The sequence below is a fragment of the Toxorhynchites rutilus genome, chromosome 3 (genome assembly GCF_029784135.1).
Source record: "Toxorhynchites rutilus septentrionalis strain SRP chromosome 3, ASM2978413v1, whole genome shotgun sequence".
Lineage (NCBI taxonomy): Eukaryota > Metazoa > Arthropoda > Insecta > Diptera > Culicidae > Toxorhynchites > Toxorhynchites rutilus.
In genome coordinates, this window is record NC_073746.1 from 319,094,527 (window position 1) to 319,118,712 (window position 24,186).

The window sequence follows — 24,186 nt, forward strand, 5'->3', positions numbered from 1 at the left end:
TTGGAGGAATATATATCGAGGCAATTCAGAGGTCTTTGCCATTGATTTGTGTCTGGCAAGCGACAACTTCAATGCCTGTCATCGATGGGAGAGTGACTCTATCATAATATGATCGCATTACTTAATAAGTAATATGATCGCATTCGGAGAAGTTCAAAGTCAATTAACCTATTTATTCATTCGCAGTGTCGACATCCAGAAGGTGATTTGACACTTGATGTAGGAAATATCCAAATTTACAGGTATATCTGATCACTATATTTCACTCAAATTGTATCTCATATCATCTTTCAATACTCCTCTTACAGGGAATACAAGGAATCACTGCGTCAGCGCAATCAGGTCGATATCTACCGACCCAAAGAGCAGCAAACCTAAACACGTAGCCCTATTCCAAAAGTAATAAAGTTTCGATAAAACTCTTAAATAGTTTTGAGAGACCGACCGTGCATGACTATTCGAATCGAACTAATGAGATGTTGTACGAATTTTGTAGTAAACTGGAGTTTCTTTATTATCACACAAATATAAAATTTAGTTTCGCGAATAGTGCTAAAATTCATGAGCTTAGCTCGATCTATTGTTCGTCCAGCTGAATAGATTATGTAATGAGTTGTTTTCTTTATTATTTTTTTAAGGAAAAATACGTAACTTCTCGTTTTTCCAGCATTTGTGCAAGAAAACAACTGATAGCACCGATTCAACAATAATGATCAACACTAGACATTCTGATTTCTTCGTGTTAGGTTCTCTATATTTTGGTCTACTTTCTGCTTTCTACAATCTACAAATATCTGGGTTAATCTACGGCCGCTTCCTTCTTAGTTCCAATCACGTCGATCTGCGTTAGCTTTGTACATTTTTCTCCGACTTAAATCCAGAAAACTTTCCACAAGGTCTCCATCAATAAATCCCTCGCAACGTTCCGTTCTCATTTCGGTGTGGAAACTAAGCTAATACGAATAATCAATTATGCCAACAGATTTGTTTATGTCAGTCAAACTTTCTTGTAACTTTCGAAGAAATTCATAGTTCATAGTCAGGTGGTATTCGTGTGACCAGATCAATTGCACCGCTGATTATGCCAAATAGCACACAGCCCGTTGACGGCGTCGTTCGCTCACCGATGTTGTGCATCACGAGCGAACCGTGGCGGAATATATTCATCATATTACTGAGATGGGATTAAGCTACCTCTGGTATTTGCTGTCGTTCGTTATCCGTTGTTGCGCCCCTTCAAATAAATACAAAAATTGTTCATATGATAAACCGAGCTACGGAAATCCTACTTACCCATCTTTTAGGCAAACAAATACATTGTTGCTGTTATCCGCCCCGAGGAAGGCACCGTCATCTAATATTTTTACTGCTGTCATTCAATTTGGATTATAGTCGTGAGCGGTCTCCTCAAAACAACTTTCCGTTGGGTAGCCAATGCTGCAGCGTGATAGATCGCATTAAATCACCCACCAAAATAGAGCCGCCTGTTCAGAAAGAACGTTACTCTGAGGAAGACAAGTGATTGCATTAATCTAGCTTACCCCAAATTTTACAATATAATGCCAACACATTATTGAAATGGCTACATTCAAGTCGCAAATCCTGATCATCAGTCCATTCATGCAATCGTACTTTTTAATTGAGGCTAGCCAATACTCGACCGTTGAACTCAACGGGGGAATAGCACGCACCCTTGATGTCCTTCTCGCTAACGTCTCGCTAGTGATAGATGATAATCCTTTTTACTTTGGGTTCTAGTTCCTCTGGATTGACCAATGCTGTACCGACAATGTAAAAGTATTCGAATCGTTACACAACTACACCGAAATCAGTGACATAGTCTACTCCGTTTGCATGAATTGAGATGCATGTAGCAACGTATTCTGCTCGTTGATATGTAGACTTGAATGTCAGCTTCTTAGCCGAACTTGGCATTGCTGGCTCCTGGATTAAGCAGACCCATGTTGTTTGAGGAAGTTACATTTGTCGTCAGAGTTGGCGCGCTCTATCTCGAAGGAGTCAGTCCACTCGAGTCCTGAAGATCCATTCGCACCGTTATAACACCGAAACGACGTACCGATTCACCCATTGGTACCGTTCGAATGTGCAACTGTTGAACCTCAATTATACCAAAAATAACCGAATTTTTGATTGCAAGAGCCTGATCGGCATTTAGTGAGCACATATGATTTACTTCTTTCACGTTGACATTCGAGAAAACCAACTTGTTGTTAGAACTGTAAATATCGGTTAGGCAATCAGAACAGGCGAACACGTTTGTTGTCGAAAGTGACCGGAAAATTTTCAGAAGTCAGCTGGATTCCAAGCGTAACTTTCTTTGGTCTATTACTCTGTTGGTATTTTTCTCCATGACGAAGTAAAACATTGAACCGTCTTCGAGTGCGCACAATAAATAAGAGATACCCTCAAAGTAACCCATCAAAATAGAGCGAAGAATTGGTTCTAAAATAAAAAACAAACAATAAATTCATTTTTTCCGAGATGTTTCTCATAATCATACCTCCTCCGAGTTTCTCAGTGTGAACAAATTCAAGATTAGGTATGCGAAGGATGCAAACATAGATATCGGTCCAAAAACCTACTGCAACCAGTTTCGAACGGCTGGAGCTTTCATTCATGGGTGAGTGTGATAGTGCTGAGGGAAAAGAACGTTATTATTGTGAACATGTGCAATTAGCCGTTTCATACCTCTTTTGCACCAACTTGTCTGCTTTAATTGCGATGTAATGTCGTAGGCAGTTGCACACAAGCTGGCATGAATTTCACGCGACTACGCCAATGCGCTTATCATCCGGCGGATTCCATTCACATACTATGTAACGCCCGAGCGGTCTGGGGCACTTTTCTTTTTTGTTCTATCGAGAGAAACAACTGTTCTTCTCGATGTTCAACTATCAACTCATTTATTTTTTCTCTCTAATCCTCGATCCCTCTGTGAGGATGTACAGAACTCTAAAAACGTTAGAACTAACTTACTGGCTACCTGCTATGTGTAGGGAATTTTCAACTTGGACAGTATGGAAAATTCCATCGTTCCTGTTGGAAAATCCTTGGTTGGATTCTCCCCTATCTACAGTAGGAATCTTTCTTATTGTAAATACTTATTCATATTGAAATTATCTGAGATGTTCTATTCGTGGGAGAGGGTCACTGCATCTCCCCCTACTCAATGAGTTTTAGGGGAAACTAGAAGAGTTTCCTCTAAAATTGGTCTGTGAGGTTATTTTTATATATAACTGATTGTATATTATTTCAATTTTTGTGTGTTCTTCATTTGCTATGATATCTGTATTTATTTATCTCAACTCCCTCAATTCTGAAATTCCGCAATTCCAAATGAAAAATAAAATTATCATATCTCCATAAAATTTTCCAAAACGCCTTATCGATAAACACTTGTGCTTTTACAGCTACAATAAAAATTGTTTTCTTTTCTTTTCAAATTTCTTCGTATAATACGTTTATTAATACTCCCCTATTTACTCTTTTAATTCATTCATCATATATTTGAAGGGTGTGTATACCTCTTCCATTAATTTTCTTCGCATTTATAGCGCTATTTCGTTTCATTCATATGTTTGATAATATAATTTTAACCCACATTTTAATTACTCATGAACTTTTAAGTAAGTATTGGGACATACATGCCGTTACAGGAAAGAATTCCTGGTTTTCCAGCCCTTCGGTACATTCAAAAGCTATGATTGCGATTGATGGACACATTTTTGTTAAATTGGCTGTAGACATATATGGTTCAATCTTTTACTTTTTTTTAAATTCCACTTCGAAGTGTGTTTATTAAATTTGAAATCACACCTGTTTAAATCTCGATAAGTCCATTTCCCCAGATTGCCCTGTTCATACTTTTAAAGTATGGGAGACAGGAAAGTTTTTTCCAAACAAAATAAGCAGTTTTTACAGAATTGAAGAAATACTTTCAACTAATAATTTCCCTTCTTTGATTCATGTTTCTCAAGACTTGTTATCTTGTTATCCTGTAGCTTGTCTTTAGGTAGTATCATGTTTCCTATATTTAATAATTCCATTCATTGATTAGCCCTCGCCAGATTAATTTTATTGAACGATTAGCATATCCTTAATATCATTCAGTTTCAGTTGTTATTCACATAGAAATATGTATATATATTTTTTTCGTTTGTTAATCACAATTCACGCTAATTTGTCTTGCTTTTCTACATTCATTGTTAATCGAAAACCATCTTAAAAATTAGAAAATTAACTTCTAAACTTATCCATGTCCATGTTTCCACAACACTCGGCCTATTAACAGAATCGACTACTATTTCTCCTATAATAAAGTAGCTTCTTACCGCCTCCTTTGACCAACGGATGGTTTTCCACTGAGAGAGAGGAGCCAGCTGAATGACAGATAGTTTGTTTTCTTCTTATTCTTCTTACGCATCATCATCAAGAAAATTCCAATCTGACAATTTCAATCAAGCATGTTGTTGTCATTCATTTATGAGAAAAGTGTTCAAACTTGACGTGAACCTTTGTTTGTGAGTATTTTTGTGCGTTTTTATCCCCGATTTGATTTCTGACGTAGGACTGCGTCTAACAGGAATATATGGGGGGTATAAGAAGGATCATGTAGGAAATAATAAAAGATGTACCAGGCCAGCCCACATCATGGCTTCCAGCAGTATCGGCCCATTCCAACATTTTTTTTTTTTACTTTTGATAATTTCGATATAGGTGTTCTAAAGAATTATTTCGATGATTACTAAAACAATATCCGAATTTTTTTTCATTCTTTCATTCATTCTTTCACTGGTTCCAGGTTGATCTATTGCTGCAAGCTCAGTGAATCGATTTTTGCAATGTGGGCGATGATTGTATATTCTCCGATGCAATTTGAATATGCAACGTATGTGGAATATATAAAATAAGTGCTAATCTTCCAATTAAAAGAGTCAACATTGATTTCTCTCAGGTGCATTTTGATGGAATTTTGTTTGTGTCCGATGGAAATAATAGTAGGTTGACTAAAAAGGATGCTGTGTCTGCAATTTTAACAGGCAGTGATCACGATTCGGATGAAGATGAGAATTATCCTACCAGTCTCTCGTCATCTTTGCCATGATATTCCTGCCCATCACTGATGGACCATTCATATGCAAATTTTAAATTTGACATGCAGGTTGCTAATCAAGGCAATAGTATCACTGAAGATCCAATCGAATTGACCGATAGTGAAGGTGAACCAATTGGTCTTGTCCACAAAACTAAAAGGGTCAAGATTCTTTCTCCCCTTTATGTGTGATTTAATTTGTATACCATTTCCCATAGACAACATAACTGTCGCTTCCAAACAGTCTACATAAATGAAGCGCTCACTCTGCTCTCCCTCACAACACTCACTTTCCTTTTGTGACATTGATGAGTGAACATTGTTTGTGTGAGTGTCGATCCGGAATGAATTGTCTTTCTCAAGATTCATTGTACCCCTAAAAAGTGCTCGAAAGATGTAATCTTACGTTGATCGCACTTGATCGAAGAAATTACAAAAAGAATGTATTTGACCGCAGTATTTGATAAACTCTTTCTGAAAAGAACTGGATTTGATTTGCTGAAAACACTATCTTGTTTTCTCTCGTGTTGTGCGTTATGTGTGGCTATGGTAGTTTTTTTCGAAGCTGCTACTGATTTCTATGGCTTCGGCGTTTTCGGCTTGCATGCAGCGATTTTTGAGGATTTGTTTGACTTTTGCTTTCGGGCAGCCACACCAGCAGTATCAGCAGCTTTCTTCTTGCTGGTCGCCTTCTTCACAGTAGCAAGTTTTTTTTTGTAGCAGTAACTGTTCCAAAATGATCTAACCGCTGTACAATTATAATTGAGTGCATTTCCGAGCTTGCACCTTATATTCCTTATATACAGATTTTTGTGATTTCAATTGCTTGCCTTCAAAGCAATTTTTTAGCTATTGAAACAAGTTTTTGGATCAATAAGTAACACACATATAACGCGTAGACATTTTATCTTTCGAATGAAGCGGTTATCATTACATTTCTTTCAACCGGCGAAGAGGTTTTATTGCTCAAAATCTTGTTTCTCCAATGTAACACTCTTGTTTTCGAAGCTTTGAACTTACACCCCTGTATAGAAATGAAGGATGTAGTCCGACGTCAAAATTATTTTCACATAAAATGTCTTGCAAAAAAATGTCATTTTGAAATTTTCTACATATTTCAATACTTCCCCTTGGTTCACCATGACTGGTCCGCGCTGACATAAGGGTGATCACAACAAAAGCGAGCTGGCTCCTCTCTCTCAGGTTTTCCATATTCACCCGTCTATCCACAGCTTCCAGATCTAGTGCAGCTGCCATAATTGCACTATTAGGTATTTATCAGCTGCTAGTTGTTTTTCCGCCGTTGTAATTACCTCGACTTGTGTGAAGTTGGCGGCCAAAAACCAGCGGCTCGATATTCTGCTGCTCGAAGTTCACCCCGGTGCTGGTGTGGCTTATGTGTTCACTTCGATTACCAAGTCAAAAAGGTTTTGGTCGCACTAAATTTCCGGCAGTCTTACGACCTATCTAATAACTTCCTTTCCTCGAAACTCCGCTCAGCGTTGAACGGAGGACACTTTAGCCACCATTAGATTAACTTACTTGCGCAGTGGCATTTAATTTAGGAATTATCTTTTCTTGTTTTGGTAAGCACTTTTTCGGTTCAACGTCACATTCTTTTTACTCTTTCGATCTCTTCATTTGCTTTAGCTTCGATCTCACATGCACCAACATGGGTCACAAAAAATAATTCTTGATAGCACAAAATTTCGTCCCTTCTGGCAGCAGCGGAACGCCAAAATACACAACAGCAGCAGTCAAAATTGAAACACTTCTATGGGTGGGCTGCTGTCCCCACTTGGACAGCATCCCACCGCTGTCACCAAATGTAACGCCCGAGCGGTCTGGGGCACTTTTCTTTTTTGTTCTATCGAGAGAAACAACTGTTCTTCTCGATGTTCAACTATCAACTCATTTATTTTTTCTCTCTAATCCTCGATCCCTCTGTGAGGATGTACAGAACTCTAAAAACGTTAGAACTAACTTACTGGCTACCTGCTATGTGTAGGGAATTTTCAACTTGGACAGTATGGAAAATTCCATCGTTCCTGTTGGAAAATCCTTGGTTGGATTCTCCCCTATCTACAGTAGGAATCTTTCTTATTGTAAATACTTATTCATATTGAAATTATCTGAGATGTTCTATTCGTGGGAGAGGGTCACTGCAACTATCGAATTGTTATCACATTAGATCAATCGTGCTGTCATTGGAGTAACACGATAAATTTGCCTATAATCGACATTCGCACAACAAAATGTCTGTAGCAAAACGGGAACTTCGGTTTTTTTTCTGTTTCTTCCTCCGATAAAGACTGTACACAATGTTCCTAATCGAAAACAAAAGTGTAAAAATAAAAAAACATCTGTCATCATTGTCGATAAAGCAGTTTGCTCAAGTAAATCTAGTACACAGAAATACGGCCGTAAATGAGGATAGCTTTTTCTATGACGACGTATCGCATCCGACGAATGAATATACGGATACGGTCGTAAATGAGAATAAGGGTGATTATTTGTTGTATTTGTTAATCAGAGGTCGAGAAACGTCGGTTCAGATCAATCGGTTTGTAATTGTGTTCAAATTTCAAACAATACAATCTCTAAACGTTTTTGTGATGATGAATACAGATTTTTGCCAAAATTTTCCTAATACATAAACCGATCTCAGTGGCGCTTAAACTCAAAGTAATTAACAGGGAGGCAAGCGCGATTTGCACTGACATCGATAATCATCTAGTAATAGCAGCTAAAGGAATGTTGCAAAACGCACAAAAGCCTGCGAATGAAAAAAAAACTAATGTTGATCATTCAATATTATTCACGAAATTTGGAACAATTCTATTGGATAATCGATTGGTAAATTTTCGATAACAACAAATAAATCCCGATCTCCGCATGAAGCAATTTCGCCGCATTGTGGAACTCCCTGCCTCAAGAGCAAACGGAATCAAGATTGATTTAATTGTGATGATTCGTTTTGGAGATAAGTGTTTGATTTGAATCAGCAAATCTACCCCAAATTAAACTTATCATGGGTAAACAACTTCCAAAAAAGATAATTAAAAACGTACTGACGAAAACTCGCAAAACCGTATTCATTGACGTCATACTAAATGTTTCACAGACTGCCATTGACTCGCGTTTTATTTTCTACGCGAGTACTAGCATGCCTGAAATATTTCACCTTCATTTGAGACCCCTTCCTGAGCGATGCGGAACAGGAGCAAAATCCAGCCTTCACTCAATCGCACTTCGAAGGTTCGTCGCTGAGTTCGGTTGAAATCTTTCCTTCTCGCGAGCGCGCGCTTTTTAACGGCGTCTCTCGCAGGAGAATAAAAACAAGCACCAAAAGCCAGCCGGAGAGGAGAGTGAGTTCTTCACAGATTTGGTTTCCGTTCGCGCTGTTCGTGTGTGCGCGCGCGGGACCAACGAACGTCCTCGTCGACTCACACACACACACACACTCGCAGCTCCATCTCGTCGTGGCCGTCGTCTTTCGTCTTTCTGGCCGCGCGCTCGCTCGTTGGTGGATCGGGCTCGAGCCTACCGAATACTGTATTACTCGGTCAGTCGGTCTAGAGGTACGACATCAACATAACGTTTTTTCAGTGAGACTGCGCATTTTGACCCGCGGGAGAAAGAAAAGAAACCGCCCTCCTCACAGCAGCCGCAGCCGCAGCAGCAGCATCGGTCCACTATCCTTCGCCCACTGGATCGCAGTTTGTGCAGGAGGGGGTGTGTTTGGGTGTGTTTGTGTGTGTGTGTGTGTGTGTGTGTGTGCGTTCGTGTGGATTACACTAGATTTTGCCGCCGGCAAACGCGCGCGCGCTGTCGCACTCCGCAAAAATCCTTTTCTCGGCCGGGAATCCGACGGAAGACTTCAGCAAGGGTGCAAGCGACGAACCGACGGATGCTGGATGCCCTTTCGCAAAACAAAAATAAACAAACAAACGAAGAAGTGGTGATGTTGATTAGATTTCAGTGGGTGTGAACCAACAGAGGCTTCCCTCTTGATTCTCCCATCCTCGTCGTCACCGTCGTCTTCGAGGGGAACTTCAATTTCCAAGACGAAAAAGAAATCAGTGAATGTGTGAAACCTGTGCTTCGGGCAGCCAAAGAAGGACTGTTGAAAATCGTTTTTGTTTTTTTTTTGGCGTTCAAGTGGTCAAGTGTTGTATAAAACATTGTTTTAACGCGCAGTCGAATCGTTGCGGCCGAGGTGATAATGAAAAGAAGTTACAACGATCAACGTTGGGGAAGCTAAATCCGACAGATCCTCCAATCGCACCGAAGCAAAACAGTTTGGTTTAATTTTTTTCGTTTTTAAATCGTTTTTTTTTGTGTGTGTGGTGAGAGCCGAGCCGCAGCAAAACACACCATAGATCATTAATTAATTTTACTTTGCCGAGTGGAAAATTATATGCAAATTTCTTGCGCGCTGTGCGCTCGCAAAGTAAAAATCCGGCGAGAAAGAAGTGAAGCACAAAAAAAACAACAACAGCAACAACGTGGAGCTGGTAGAAATAAACAGGCTAAACCAGGCGCACAGCGAAACAATCGGAATGGTCGGTGAAAAGTTTGATCGACGATAACGCGATCTTGATCTTGGCTGTGAAGGGGGCCATCGTGAGAGGAATCCCCGCGGTGGGTTATCTTTGTTCATTCCGGTGGAATCATCATCACTCGGGAAGTGGGTGCTGGCTCCGTGCGAAGAAAGGTGAAAAATTGTGCTAGCAGGTGAAAATGGCAAACAAGTGAGACAAAATTCGTGTGATACTTCGCCGTGTCGTGCCGAAGAAAATCTAATCGCCGTGCAGTGAGAAAGCAGTCCGTGGTTGGGAAGGAGAAGCGAAAAAAAAAATAATCATTCAATAACAGATTTACAGTTAATCATACACGAGAAAATAATAATAATAAAGGTGGCATTTGACAAGTGTGTGGAGACCAAGAAAAACGGCCTATCGGATGGATTGATGTGAGTGAGGGAAGAAGAAAGAGAAAAGCACTGTGTCGCGACGGATTAACTTTTGACATTTTGTCTAAGAGCAACAAATAAAAAAAAACGGCGACTTCATCAGTCCGGATTTTTATTTTCGATTGTGTGTCAGATTTTAAATGCCTGCCCGTTGGGATTCCACACCGGTCATCCGACGGCGATTCGTTCGCGTTTTCTGATTCGGTAAGTTATCTGTTTTATCGCCGCCATTCGATTTGTTGCCCCTCGCGTTCTCTAACGACACAAATCGACAAAACCGGCTTTCCGATCTATTTATGGAGATTTGGCTTTGATATGTATCATGTAAATGATATCTTGTGTGCGGTTTTTTTTTCACTCTCTGGGGAAGGTTTTGTTTGGACCTCGTCTCGCGACCTCAAGGGGTTGCGACTTGGTTGAGTCATCCGGAGCACGATGCACGGCTGTCATTAATCATTCTCTTCTATTTTCGCATTTGAAATTTGGATAAAACCGTCGCTGTTGGTGCTTTTACGTCGGATTTTTGGGGGAGGATTTGGAAGCTTTTTATCTTGAGCGCGTCATAAAATCAACTCCAAAACTGCGATGAACGGGTTACCACCGCAGGAGATGATAAAAATAGACTCCTTTGCATGAGGCGAGATTTTGTGGACTGGGAATCGCTGCAGGTGTTGCCGTTAAACATATTTAAATATTAGGGTGTGATTCCGCGCATCATTTCGGAAAGAAGTTCACTGAAAATTATGTTCTCGGAATTTCGGTGATGTTTCGTTACTCGATCAGCTTACACTCAAGCAGCTATACTCGAAAACGTTAGTAACATCAAACAAATTAAATATTGTATCAACTGAAATAATACAAGCAAGCTTAAAAAGGAGATGTTTCTCCATAGACAACAGTGTATGATTTGACAGTACCTTACAACGTGAAGTGTATTCTTTATGACCTCGAGGAGAAACTCTGAGTCTGATTTATGTTGGCACAAGTTTCGATATGATGCGATAACGGTTAGTCCTAGGATAAAACGATCTACATAGTTATTCATGTAGGATCGCATGTAGATTATGTCCCTTTTCTTTACTGATAGCAGTTTCACAAGGAATTAAAATATAATTTTTCAAAAATTCATGTCCTTATTTTGGTGAGTTTGCCACGGCACCAGTGCGCGTCAAGATTTGTTAAATTCGACGTGTTTACAAAATAATATACAAAAAAGTATCGAATGGGGTTCATTTGAGATATAAAAGTTTGAAATATTAAATTCAATATTTTTTTACAGTGCATTAGAATGTTATTTTTCCTAAATAGTTCATGAATTTTCCAACAACTTTGTCAAACATCATATTTTAATCAGATATCTGGATTTAAAGTTACGATTTTGAAAAAAAAAATGAATGATTTGGATTACGCCCTTTTAAAAAATCAGTCGTAATTTAAATTGATAATGAAATTTGTGATTTTGGCTAGATTTCACCATGTGTACCAGCTTTACAAAAAATCGAGGAGGGTTGCGTCAACCTTTTTCTGTTTCTCGACAGATTTGGCATGGAATTGCTCTATACCATTTAAAGCGTTTGGGCTGCCCTTCCCATATATAATTTAGATGTAGTCAGTCCTTAGAATCTACAGTATTCACTATACACTGGACTCACATTTTACGAGGGGGATACTTGCCAAAATCTGCGTAAAATAAACCGCGTGAATTTCGAAAGCCGTGTTAAAATCTAAGAAACAATGAGTTATTAGTTTAAAATGAAACCCATATTCTAACAATTAATGTCCTGATATTTTTTGCATGCTACTAGCATGATACCGTTTTGTCTCATGTTCCGAACACTTCATTTTTAAATGTAAATTTACTGAACTTTTATGTTATGGATAATTAAATGATGAAAACACAGACATTCTCTGAGGTACAGGCTTCATTTTGACATCATTTACAGGTATCGATACAGCCTATAACTTATAATATTACACATTTGCAAAAAAGTGACAGTCAAAACCAATGATAAAATGTTTGCGTTAACAAATTCCGTAGAAAACAAGCATCGTTCATTTCTCAGTTTTTGTAGTTGTTTCAACTATTTTGTTTGTTGTTTTCATGTAAAGTGCTAGAGAATGTATGAACCTACATTAAATGGGTGAAAAAATGATATTTTATGCAGAAATCTTCATTAAAATTAATATTGAGGTAGTGTTCGGAATATGAATCAAGGTTCTACACAGATTCAAATTCCCAACACTTCATTTTCAAATGTAAATTTACTGAACTTGAATGTTATAAATAATTGAAAAATCATAACCCTGGAATTCTTTGGGTTGTAGCCTTCATTTTTACATCATTCACAGGTATCGATACAGCCTATAATTTATAATACTAAACATTTGCAAAAAAGTGACAGTCAAAACCAATTATAAAATGTTTGCGTTAGCAAATTCTGTCAAAAACAAGCATCGTCAATTTTTCAGTTTTTGTAGTTTTCTCGACTATTTTGTTTGTTTTTTTTTTTTTATCTGTATTATAGTGACTTTCAACTCATTTGGCTGGCTCGTCACTTTTAATTCCATTTTTGGAAGGATGTCGGGAGTGAGAATTGAACTCGTGACCTTTAGCGTGAGAGGCATGGATGTTACCACTACGCCAGATCGCCTCCATTTTGTTTGTTGTTTTCATGTTAAGTGTTAGAATTGATAAGAATAATAAATGGATGAAAAATGCTATTTTATGCAGGAATTTTCATTAAAATTAGTGTTCGGAATATGAATCAAGTTTCTACGCTTGATTCGAATTGCGAACACTTCATTTTTGAATGTGATTTGATTGAACATTAATGTTATAAATAATTCAATTTTCAAAACCCTCACATTCTTTGGGCCATAGACTTCATTTTAACATCATTTACAGGTATCGATACCGATATAGCGCCCTTGGTCCCGAGACCATGTAAACTATAAGAAACAAATACAATCAATAATTACAAAAGCAAAATCCATTTTTTTGCGACCATACCATTTTTCCAAAAAAGCTAGCTAACTAGCTAACTGACTTCAATTAGATATATCGATCATATAAATCGGTCTAGTAGTTTGAAAGTTATGATTTTTTTTTTAAATTGCATTTTTGCTGTTCGGGATTTGAGACAAAAGTGTTCGGAATATGAGTCAGTGACAAAAAGAGTGTTCGGAATTTGAGACAAAAGTGATAAAACATATTTTTAGTTTTTCACCATGAATATGCATTTGTAAATCAATTTTATTGTAGTCAAATGAAAAAGATGGCTCTATTGTATTCAAAAATCAAATTAAATTCTCGAAAAAGTACCATTTTGAGTAATGAGACACTGTTTAATGGCCATCAAAGCTTAAGTGTTCGGAATATGAGACAAAACGGTATCTGTTTCTCCTTTTATTTCTCAGCTACTAATCAGTGATACAATACAAACTTATTTCGTGATCAGTCACATCCATGAGCACATTACATCTGTTTACACTAAAGGGTGTGTCATATCAAATTGCATCACGGAAAAAACGCTGTAGAAATTCGCCCAGTAGACCGATCCTTTTGAAAATTTTAGACAGTAAAATAAAAACTATTAAACAACTTTTGGCATTTTCTTTTTATTCATACTTCGAGCCCAAGCCCGTATGCTCGCACCTTCCTCTTTACCCCGTCCATAAGGTTCTGTACAACGTCAGGTTGTAGTTTTTTTGAACAGAAATCCATTTTCTCTTGAAGTCCGCCTCCGATTTGACAACTTTTGGGTTCTTCCGGAGGGCCTGCTTCATAATCGCCCAATATTTCTCTATTGGGCGAAGCTCCGGCGCGTTGGGCGGGTTCATTTCCTTTGGCACGAAGGTGACCCCGTTGGCTACGTACCACTCCAACACGTCCTTTGAATAGTGGCACAATAGTGGAGATCCGGCCAGAAGATGGTCGGGCCCTCGTGCTGCTTCAATAGTGGTAGTAAGCGCTTCTGTAGGCACTCCTTAAGGTAAACCTGCCCGTTTACCGTGCCGGTCATCACGAAGGGGGCGCTCCGCTTTCCGCAAGAGCAGATCGCTTGTCACACCATGTACTTTTTGGCAAACTTGGATAGTTTCTGCTTGCGAATCTCCTCCGGAACGCTGAATTTGTCCTCTGCGGAGAAGAACAACAGGCCCGGCAGCTGACGAAAGTCCGCTTTGACGTAGGTTTCGTCGTTCATTACCAGGCAATGCGGCTTCGTCAGCATTTCGGTGTACAGCTTCCGGGCTCGCGTCTTCCCCACCATGTTTTGCCTTTCGTCGCGGTTAGGAGCCTTCTGAACCTTGTATGTACGAAGGCCCTCCCGCTGCTTGGTCCGCTGGACGAATGAACCTGACAAATTCAGCTTATTGGCGACATCCCGGACCGAACTTCTCGGATCACGTCTAAACTGCTTAACTACGCGCTTGTGATCTTTTTCACTGATATAATTCCTAAAAATTAAATTTCTACAGCGTTTTTTCCGTGATGCAATTTGATGTGACACACCCTTTACAGTCACTTTTACGCGGTTGATACGTGTCGCTTGAGAAACCGCGTAAGAAAGCCGTGTAAAAAGCGACTTCAGTGTGTGTTTCATGGAAACCAAACTACTGGAAATATACGAGGGTTAAACAAAAAGAAAGAAATTAACAAAATGTTGTCAAAATTCCAATAATCACAAATCATTGGAAAGTACACCTGCAACTGGTTGACTTTTTCCATCTATTCTTCGACCCCGCATTGACACAAATCAAAAAATAAAAAGAAACTTTTAAAAACTTTTCTGAAACTGATTTTGTGAAAATGGTTATATTTGGGTTGCAACGGATCTTGACTCCTCGGATGACCTTAAACTCACAATTAACTATAGTTTCTGACATGATTAGATCAGAAATAAAATCTCATACTACGAAAAGATGAAAAATGCAACTTTAAACATCCCCTATGAAAATCTGGAAATCAATTGTGTCTGAATGGGCATATTTTCGAGGGGTTCATCTGGGCAACATTGAAGAAATTTTGCAAGTCTTTTTTTTATTTTGTCTAACTTCTGGACATAGTTTATACAGATATTTTGTATATAGTTTGACTTTATTATCATTATCATAATGTCTAAAAAAAATTAAATGGAATCCCAAATGTGTTGGAAAGTGCAAAACCCGAAGAAAGGATGGTTCGATTGGAGCCGACTTTATTTCGTTGTATTTGTCTCTTCCCGTAGATCAATATAGCGGAGAGAAAAATCGGGAAATTTGGAAAATTACATTTCTGTATGTTTTACAATTACACCAAAAAAAGCGTTGTCAGTCCATTCGATGTTTGCGCTAACGAAATTCATCTTTGTTCGAAAGTGGAATTCGATTGAAATAACGCACTCGTATGTCTTCTATCTATCTATATAAATAAAAACGGATTGCCGTAATAATAATTGTAAGAAGTATTACAACATTTATAGAAAGAGAAAATTGTAAACCGATGGACAGATCAATTACTGAATAGATTGAACGCAAGATCGTGCTTAGTAAAAAACGTGAATGTGAATTCTGTATTCTGTATGTATTCATGTCAAACAATAATTTTAGGCGGTTAATAATAAAATTAATACTTCCAATTTAGAATGTAAAATTTTGGAGATAGATAATATCCTGGAATGTGATCTGTTCAAGGGATAAACAATTTCACTCACAAGTAACAAGTAACAGATCCTTGAAATGTTCGATTTGTCATGTCCATATGATCATACGATCTGTGATACATGACGTAGTGTAACCTTTTTCTTTATCAATACTACACAAACAAAATCAGCCAATAGGAGTTTGTTTGGCGACTTCCCTTATCTTGAATGCTTTTCGGTCAACTGAAACAAACTAGGACGAATTTGAAACGAACTGCACATCCCAAGAACTCTAACTAGTACAAAATCAATATTTACGTCAACAGATAAAATGAATAAATTAAGCTGATAATCAACACCTTAACATGCATAATAATGATCAATACAATTGTTTCATTACGAGTTTCAAAGCAATGATAGCAGAAAATTATGATGAAATCATTAATAATGTGAAATATGCCATAAAGATTCACTCTCAAAGAAGCTTTAACCTGCTTTAAAAAGTCCACATTCTTAATTCATGCATGTTATATAAACTTTGGTATGTTGCTCAAATATTCCCGGTTGGAAATGAATAAATTGTACAAATTCGAACAATTTGACAGAATATTATTTTCAATTCAATGATTTTCAACGTTTAAATGCAGCAACTCTACCTAGATGTAGAAAATGAAGGCTTATCTTTAATTGATGTAGAAAATAAAAGGAAAGCATTGTTTATGAGGAACATTGTTTCCATGCGAGATGATTAGCAAATTGACACATCATATCACAAAAATGAAATCTGTTGCTTACTCGCAACACTCGTGAATGGATTCAATTGGCAGAGAAAAAAAAAAGAAATATACACGATCTAAAACATCCCGTCCTTAATACAAAAGCTTGATGCATGAACTGGAAATCGTCCCGAGAATAAGATTGCTTCCAAGAGAAGTCTAGAATGTGGAATGTGTCTCCTATCCACAAGTGGAAAAATGCTTATTCATGATTTTAAATGACAGTGTATCATGTAACAATAAATTATTTCGCTATTCTATACGTGGGACTGTATCTCAACTTTGTGACATCTGTGGAACCGTCAAAAAGTGTACGACGTCCAACATTTTTTGGGACTGGAAAAATTTGAGACTAAAATTCCAGTGTTTCATAACTATAGAACCAGATGGAAAAAACTCTCACTCCTATACAAAATTAACGACAATTTCACATGAATTAAAATAAGCTGCTAATTCGTAGGTCATCTTTAGTTCTCGATCAGTTCAAATGACCCATTCGGGGTGGTTTTGACCAAGCTGTGCCATGCTGTAGTGTGTATCTCGTTCTATGCAGAGGATACTGCTCGTTTAAGCTCCTCAAATCACTCATACTGCTTGTAAGCTGCATCTACTATTCGTACCATCACTCCTCAGAGGTTCTTGATAGGGTTTTTATCTGGTAAACAAGCTGACCCGTCCAGAATCTGAAGTCCCTATTCATGAAACCATGCCCTGACCTTCTGGATTTTATGAATTGATGCCAAATTACCCAATTATCACATTGTTTTTGATACAATAACAGCACTAAATGATTCCGGAGTACTTCGTTGCACTTCTGACTGTTCATTCGTGTTGATGGTAAGCTATCTGACCCAGGCCTATTTGAAAATATTCTCCTCAGATCATCAAACTGCCGCCTGCAAAGTTACGAGTTGAAAAATTACATGGCACGTTCCGTAAGTCCTTCGAGTATGAAGAAAAAAAATTAATCAGAAAAAACTGTTCAAGATTCCTTGTAGAAAACTTGATAATTAATTCATTATAAACGGAAAATTGACGTTAATTTTGTATAGGAGTGAGAGTTTTTCCATCTGGTTCTATAGTTATGAAACAGTGGAATTTCAGTTTTTTTAATGTTTCGCGCCTGAACACAACAATAAAGTTCAAATGGCCAGGCTTATGAATGAAGATAGTTATTATATCCTACACTGTATACTTCAATGCAACCGACTTCTTACATATCTCTAGAAACTCTGGAAAAATTGAGTGGTTCTATAATTGTGAAACGCAGTGTATAAGCACAGGATATCCTTGAGTTTTCCTATGTAATAATTCGCTCTCTAAACGAAAGAATGTTGTCGGTCCGATGAGACTGGCGTAAATCAGACGAGGAATTCAGTGTTAGCCCTCAAGGATCGACGCGGGGCTCAACGTGTTGAGGGATATACATCAGTAGATTTACTCTCAAGGGCTCAAAACATGTATAGTTAGTGTAGAAATTGTAAATAGTTAAGTTGAAAACTGCAAACCTTCAAATCGTCAATACATGCAAACCAGGGCCGCGCTTAGGGGAAGGAAAAAAATTGTTCGACTAACATTTTGATGATGAACATTAGATAAGAGGTAAGGTTCAGTCTCTGATTTCAATAATTATATAGAAGACAAACTATAAATTTACATCATTATAGTTCAGATTAGATCGTGTAAAACTGCAAAAAAGTTAGATTGTTTTTTTTTTCGATTCTGAGTATAAAGTTATAAGAGGACATCGTAAAATTTTGTGAATCGAGAGCGATAAAATTATAATTTCCTATTTTGTTACATTGTTACATGAAAAACTCAAATCAAATGATGTATGGTGAAACTAGAAGTTGGACTTAACTTCATATTTCACATTTTTGGATTCGACAAAAAGAATATTTTTGGATTGTTATAGCATTGAAGAAAAACTCCAATCTAATGATGAATAACCATAGTTTTTGATCCCCTTCATCTTACATGGAATTCAGGTGTATCTCTCACCTAATGAAATGTGGATTAAGAGGAAAAAATCGCGAGGAAAATATTTGTTTGTAGTTATTTAATTATCCAGATTTGCTGTGATCAACCTCCTCTATCATTTGAAACTTACAACAGACCAAGTGTGACTCTTCAAATTTCAACTTCAGACAGTCATACAAACCAAACTTTGGTTTTTTTTTCTGTATTTCCATATTTATTTGTTTTATTGTTTAGGTTCATATAAAAAGCTACTGTGGAAGCATAAAAGTTCACATAAAAACTGCACTAAACAGCTCACTAATCATAATATTGTCGTTCTCCTCAGTGTGATTTCGAGTGTTTCGAAATTTGTGAGTTCGAGCACATTTTATAAATTTTCTTCAAACTATCAACGCTTTGTATGGTAATAAAGGGTGTGTCACATCAAATTGCATCACGGAAAAAACGCTGTAGAAATTTAATTTTTAGGAATTATATCTTCAGCTTTCGCTTATAATCAGATAAGAGTGTATAGATCACGTTGGCCATGCTTCACTGTCAATTTTTCGTAAATTTGGAAAAATGTCGTCGAACGTAAAAGAGCGTCGTGAATTAATCCTGTGCACTCATTTCGAGAATCCGGAGTTGTCACATCGGGACATCGGTAAGATGCTGGAAATCGTCCAATCCACGGTCAGCAGAGTACTAAAACGATACATCGAGAACCTAACCATCGACCGGAAGATGAAGAACGGCAAAAATGGATGCTCCGTCAGTGAAAAAAGATCACAAGCGCGTAGTTAAGCAGTTTAGACGTGATCCGAGAAGTTCGGTCCGGGATATCACCAATAAGCTGAATTTGTCAAGTTCATTCGTCCAGCGGACCAAGCAGCGGGAGGGCCTGCGTGCATACAAGGTTCAGAAGGCTCCTAACCGCGACGAAAGGCAAAACATGGTGGGGAAGACGCGAGCCCGGAAGCTGTACACCGAAATGCTGACGAAGCCGCATTGCCTGGTAATGGACGACGAAACCTACGTCAAAGCGGACTTTCGTCAGCTGCCGGGCCTGTTGTTCTTCTCCGCAGAGGACAAATTCAGCGTTCCGGAGGAGATTCGCAAGCAGAAACTATCCAAGTTTGCCAAAAAGTACATGGTGTGGCAAGCGATCTGCTCTTGCGGAAAGCGGAGCGCCCCCTTCGTGATGACCGGCACGGTAAACGGGCAGGTTTACCTTAAGGAGTGCCTACAGAAGCGCTTACTACCACTATTGAAGCAGCACGAGGGCCCAACCATCTTCTGGCCGGATCTCGCTTCGTGCCACTATTCAAAGGACGTGTTGGAGTGGTACGAAGCCGACGGGGTCACCTTCGTGCCAAAGGAAATTAACCCGCCCAACGCGCCGGAGCTTCGCCCAATAGAGAAATATTGGACGATTATGAAGCAGGCCCTCCGGAAGAACCCAAAAGTTGTCAAAACGGAGGCGGACTTCAAGAGAAAATGGATATCTGTTCAAAAAGAACTACAACCTGACGTTGTACAGAATCTTATGGACGGGGTAAAGAGGAAGGTGCGAGCATACGGGCTTGGGCTCGAAGTATGAATAAAAAGAAAATGCCAAAAGTTGTTTAATAGTTTTTATTTTACTGTCTAAAATTTTCAAAAGGATCGGTCTACTGGGCGAATTTCTACAGCGTTTTTTCCGTGATGCAATTTGATGTGACACACCCTTTAAATACATGTTTTGTAGTGATCGAACAGATTGGGGTTTAGCTGGATACCGGATAACGAATATTCGTCCTTTTAATTGGGAATACGAAACTGTGTGGAACTACATACATAGGTGCAGCAAATAAAGTGTTACATTTAAGGGAGAAATAAATACATTTTTGAATAAAAAAAATCGATAAAATATTAAATTTTTCGTTTAGAATGAATCAATTATCAAGTTTTCTACAAGAAATCTTGAAACTGTTTTTTTTCCTGATAATTATTTTATATTATGATATCGAGATTTGTGTGGATATATCGAAACAAGTTTGATACTGACCGTGTAAGAGTAAGATCTACGTATTTGAAATATGCAGTGGTCAGTCTAAGCATTGCTCCCAAGTTCCAAGATATGCTAGAGCTTTTCTTTCTGCTGCTTGCAGTAGCGTTGACGTCGAAAGACTGTTCTCTAAGGCTCTAAAGCTCTGGCGTACGAAGCAAAGCAAAATATATATATATATATATATATATATATATATATATATATATATATAAATCTCGTGTCACGATGTTCGTGCTCGAACTCCTCCGAAACGGCTCTAACGATTTGTATGAAATTATGCACAAAAAATGATAGGCATGAGAATAGGTCGTAAACTATATATAAAACAGCTAAGGACCGATTACCTTTTATTTAATACCGACTAGGGTGGTCCTATGCAGAAAAAAATTCTGAATAGTTTAATTTTTGAATTTTCTTCTCAAATTTTGCTTCATAAACACATATAACCCGAAATTTTTACCCCGATCCGAAATTTTGAATTGCGTTTTTGGTATTTTTGAATAAAAAAAACCATCCAAATAATTTAATTGTCATTTTGTTATCAAACAGAACGAATTTATATACGTTGTTAAATGACAGATCGCGCTACGTCCGTTTCATCGATCCTTCATCCACACATTTCAACGTCAATTCGCCAGGCCAGGCCGGCAAGATGGAAACCTTTATGAATGAGTACAGTGAATTATTGAAAATTCTGCAAATCACACAATGTCGAAAAACAACAGGAAAAACAATAATCTGAAGTTCGAGGTCGACACACACCATCCATACGACACTCTCCATCTTCTTCTTCGTTGGCACTGTTGGCACTAACATTTTTATTTCGCTTTCTCAGCGTAATATTACTAGCGTCATTTTAATTAGTTAGCTATTTCTATGTCAAGCAACACGCCTTGAATGTATTTTTGAAGAAAAATCCCTCGCCGTTTTGTAGAGACAAGACAGATATTGCATAAACATTAAACAACGAGATCCCGCCACAATTACTTTATTCATTATGACCGTCAATTCTCGTTTTGAATTAATAAAGTTAGAGGAGACGAAATAAATAAGAGAGTGAGGAGAGCTCGAAGGATTTTTATGTGTATTATCAGTGTTCGCCAAATGATCCATGCACTGAAAAAATCGGTTTAGTTCGTTCAAATATGATCATACACAAATCATTTCCCCCAGCGGCATTCTTTTGTTGTTACGTGCTGCAAATCACGACACAAAAGAGAACGAGACAACTCTGCATCGGTTCGCACTTCATGATACACCAGCACGCATGCAAAACCATCATGTACGCTTTCGGTGCAGAAAGTTTATTTTCTTCCTTGCCTCTAACATATGCATATCGACCTCTCCATGCATCATGAAACAGCAGGATCGTACGGACTACGCAAAGCGAATGATTCATATTCAGCTAATATAGCAGATCCTGATTTTTAAGTCTCAGAGAGTGCAAACTATATGATTATTTAGCTCGATAGAGGCTAAGGGAAGAGTAGACAGATCATATTTTCCATTTTTAACTCCGCTATCCCTTAAAATATGTATATTCATATAGAACGCATAGTTTTACTAGCAACAGCGCTCTCTTTTCCCATTCGTTGCTCTCCGCAAATGGTGACCGAATGATGACGTAATTTTTCTTGTATCATTTATTGCTTTGCACTTGTCTGTGCAGTGGGTTTCGCTATAGTAGAGCGTGACGATATATGCGGTTCAAACTTGTATGCAGGTTTCGAAAATGGTTTGCGATGTTTGATACAGCTCGAATATGCAAACAACAGTCTTCGTTCCTCTCTTGGTTTAATCATTTAGTGTAACACAAGTGATTACTGTCATCCATACAAGTGTCTGAATGATTCTCTCATATTTGGTTATATGTTCGTGAGAGGTTACTTGCATGACACATTGTGTATCATTCGATTTTGATCGAAATCCAAACACTGTGTATTATACGACGATTCTACGCGGTCAGGACAACGTCGTTCTGCGATGTCGCTGACTGTGTCAACAGTTCATTAGCGACGTTTACACGAAGGTAGAGAGCAATCGACTGCGAATTCCTCTTGCGAGACGCTGTCATGAGCAACGCCGACACAGCCTTTGCTATTGCCAGGCCAAAACGCAATGCTTTTTCATGACATTACAGCACATTTGTTCAAACAGAAAATGATGTCTTCAATGAGCTTTGTCACAACATTACACGTATTCGGTCCCAAACGTTGATAGATGAATTCGGTTGGATGGCTGAAGCGAAGATTGCCTCATACACACATATTTAGCATGATTAGTGGACAAAATACGCTCTGAGGAAATCGAGAGTGTGATTCCCTCTCAAATTCCAGATCGGTCCGACTCAAGTCCAACCGAATTGTGCAAATGTGGCAGTCTTGCCACGCAATTCGACATAAACGACATTGAGCTTCGTGTTCATTTCTCCGAAGCGAAGATGGTAACAGATTTTCGGGTGTTACAAACACGCTTTTAAAACAGAAATTATTATTGAAAACAAGCTCTCCCGTATCAAATATGTGTTTTATGTAACAGAGTAACACATAATATGCAATTGGGAAATATCTTAACGAAAGTTGTGTCTGATAATAATTTTGTTTTATGAATAAAGTTTTGACGGAAATGCGAGGTTGTTTAGAAAAATAGTAAAGTTAGGATCAGAACTATGTCTTTTAAGTATCCAAATAACTTCGAGTAATAATTTTATTTTTTTTTTACATATATTTAGCATTTCACATTTCACATTTTTTATATGCATTGAATTAAGAAATGGATGGTTTGTTTCTTTCTATTTTCGTCGGCGTTCATCGCTTATAGCAATCCATTCATCAGTATGTGATAGATCCCATCCCCAAATATTCGTATGATCTTTTCAAAATAATGGACCGTAATCATATTTACTCGGGAAAATACGCCATGAAATGCTTGATTGCAGTGATTGAATTGCTCCGCACCGATATGCAACGTTTTTCGTTCACGTTTGTTCATCGAATGAAAATGCACACCGTCCGTATAAACCTCAAATACACTTTCGTTCAAATCGTTTCATTCGTTTATTTTTATAGATCGTTAAAACATTCAAAAACACTTACGACACATTAGTTTTTTTTTATTTAATAATCAGAATATTCATTAGAAATAATGTACATGGCTGAACAACGTTTGCCGGGTTAGCTAGTATATAATGTAAAATATATATAAAAAAATGTGATATAGTGTACTAGGATAACAGAGTCCCATTCATAATCAAGTAAGTGAATCCTCCTAACAATCCTTAATTCCAATAGTTCAAAATAGCATCGCGAACATCGCCAGACGAAGAATTGTTGAAATATGGTAACGAAAATAGTGACCGGAAGTGACAAAAGTCGGCTCATGAGTCGCCTGACTGGAAAATAACGATGAATAATTTGTTTCCAGAAAGAGGAAAAAAGAAAACCATTATGTTTGCGTGAAATTAAAACTTTATTTAAGACTCTTCAGATTATCCGATTTGGGTATTAACCATCCTGACACAAATTTAAGGTATAACCTACAATCATATAAATGTGAAGATCTCAGTCTACAGAAACGCTTTCTAATCCCCATAATCTTAGCGTGAATTTTGTGAATTTCATTCGCAGATTATTGTTGTTTAATTGAATACTAAAAATAATTCATGATTCTTAATATATTGGCTGATTTTTTTT

The 24,186-nt window shown here is 37.9% G+C and overlaps 1 protein-coding gene and 1 pseudogene across 1 annotated transcript in view; one reads left to right on the forward strand and one right to left on the reverse strand.

Moving 5' to 3' along the window:
- Nucleotides 1–821: 821 nt before the first annotated feature.
- Nucleotides 822–24,186, reverse strand: part of LOC129774491 (DNA damage-binding protein 1-like) — a 36,373-nt pseudogene continuing 13,008 nt past the window's right edge.
- LOC129775821 (zinc finger protein sens) overlaps nucleotides 8,701–24,186 on the forward strand; it is a 379,673-nt gene continuing 364,187 nt past the window's right edge. Inside the window, exon 1 of the mRNA XM_055780957.1 lies at nucleotides 8,701–10,292. The gene's annotated coding sequence lies outside the window, so the exon portion shown is untranslated. The remainder of the gene's footprint in view (nucleotides 10,293–24,186) is intronic.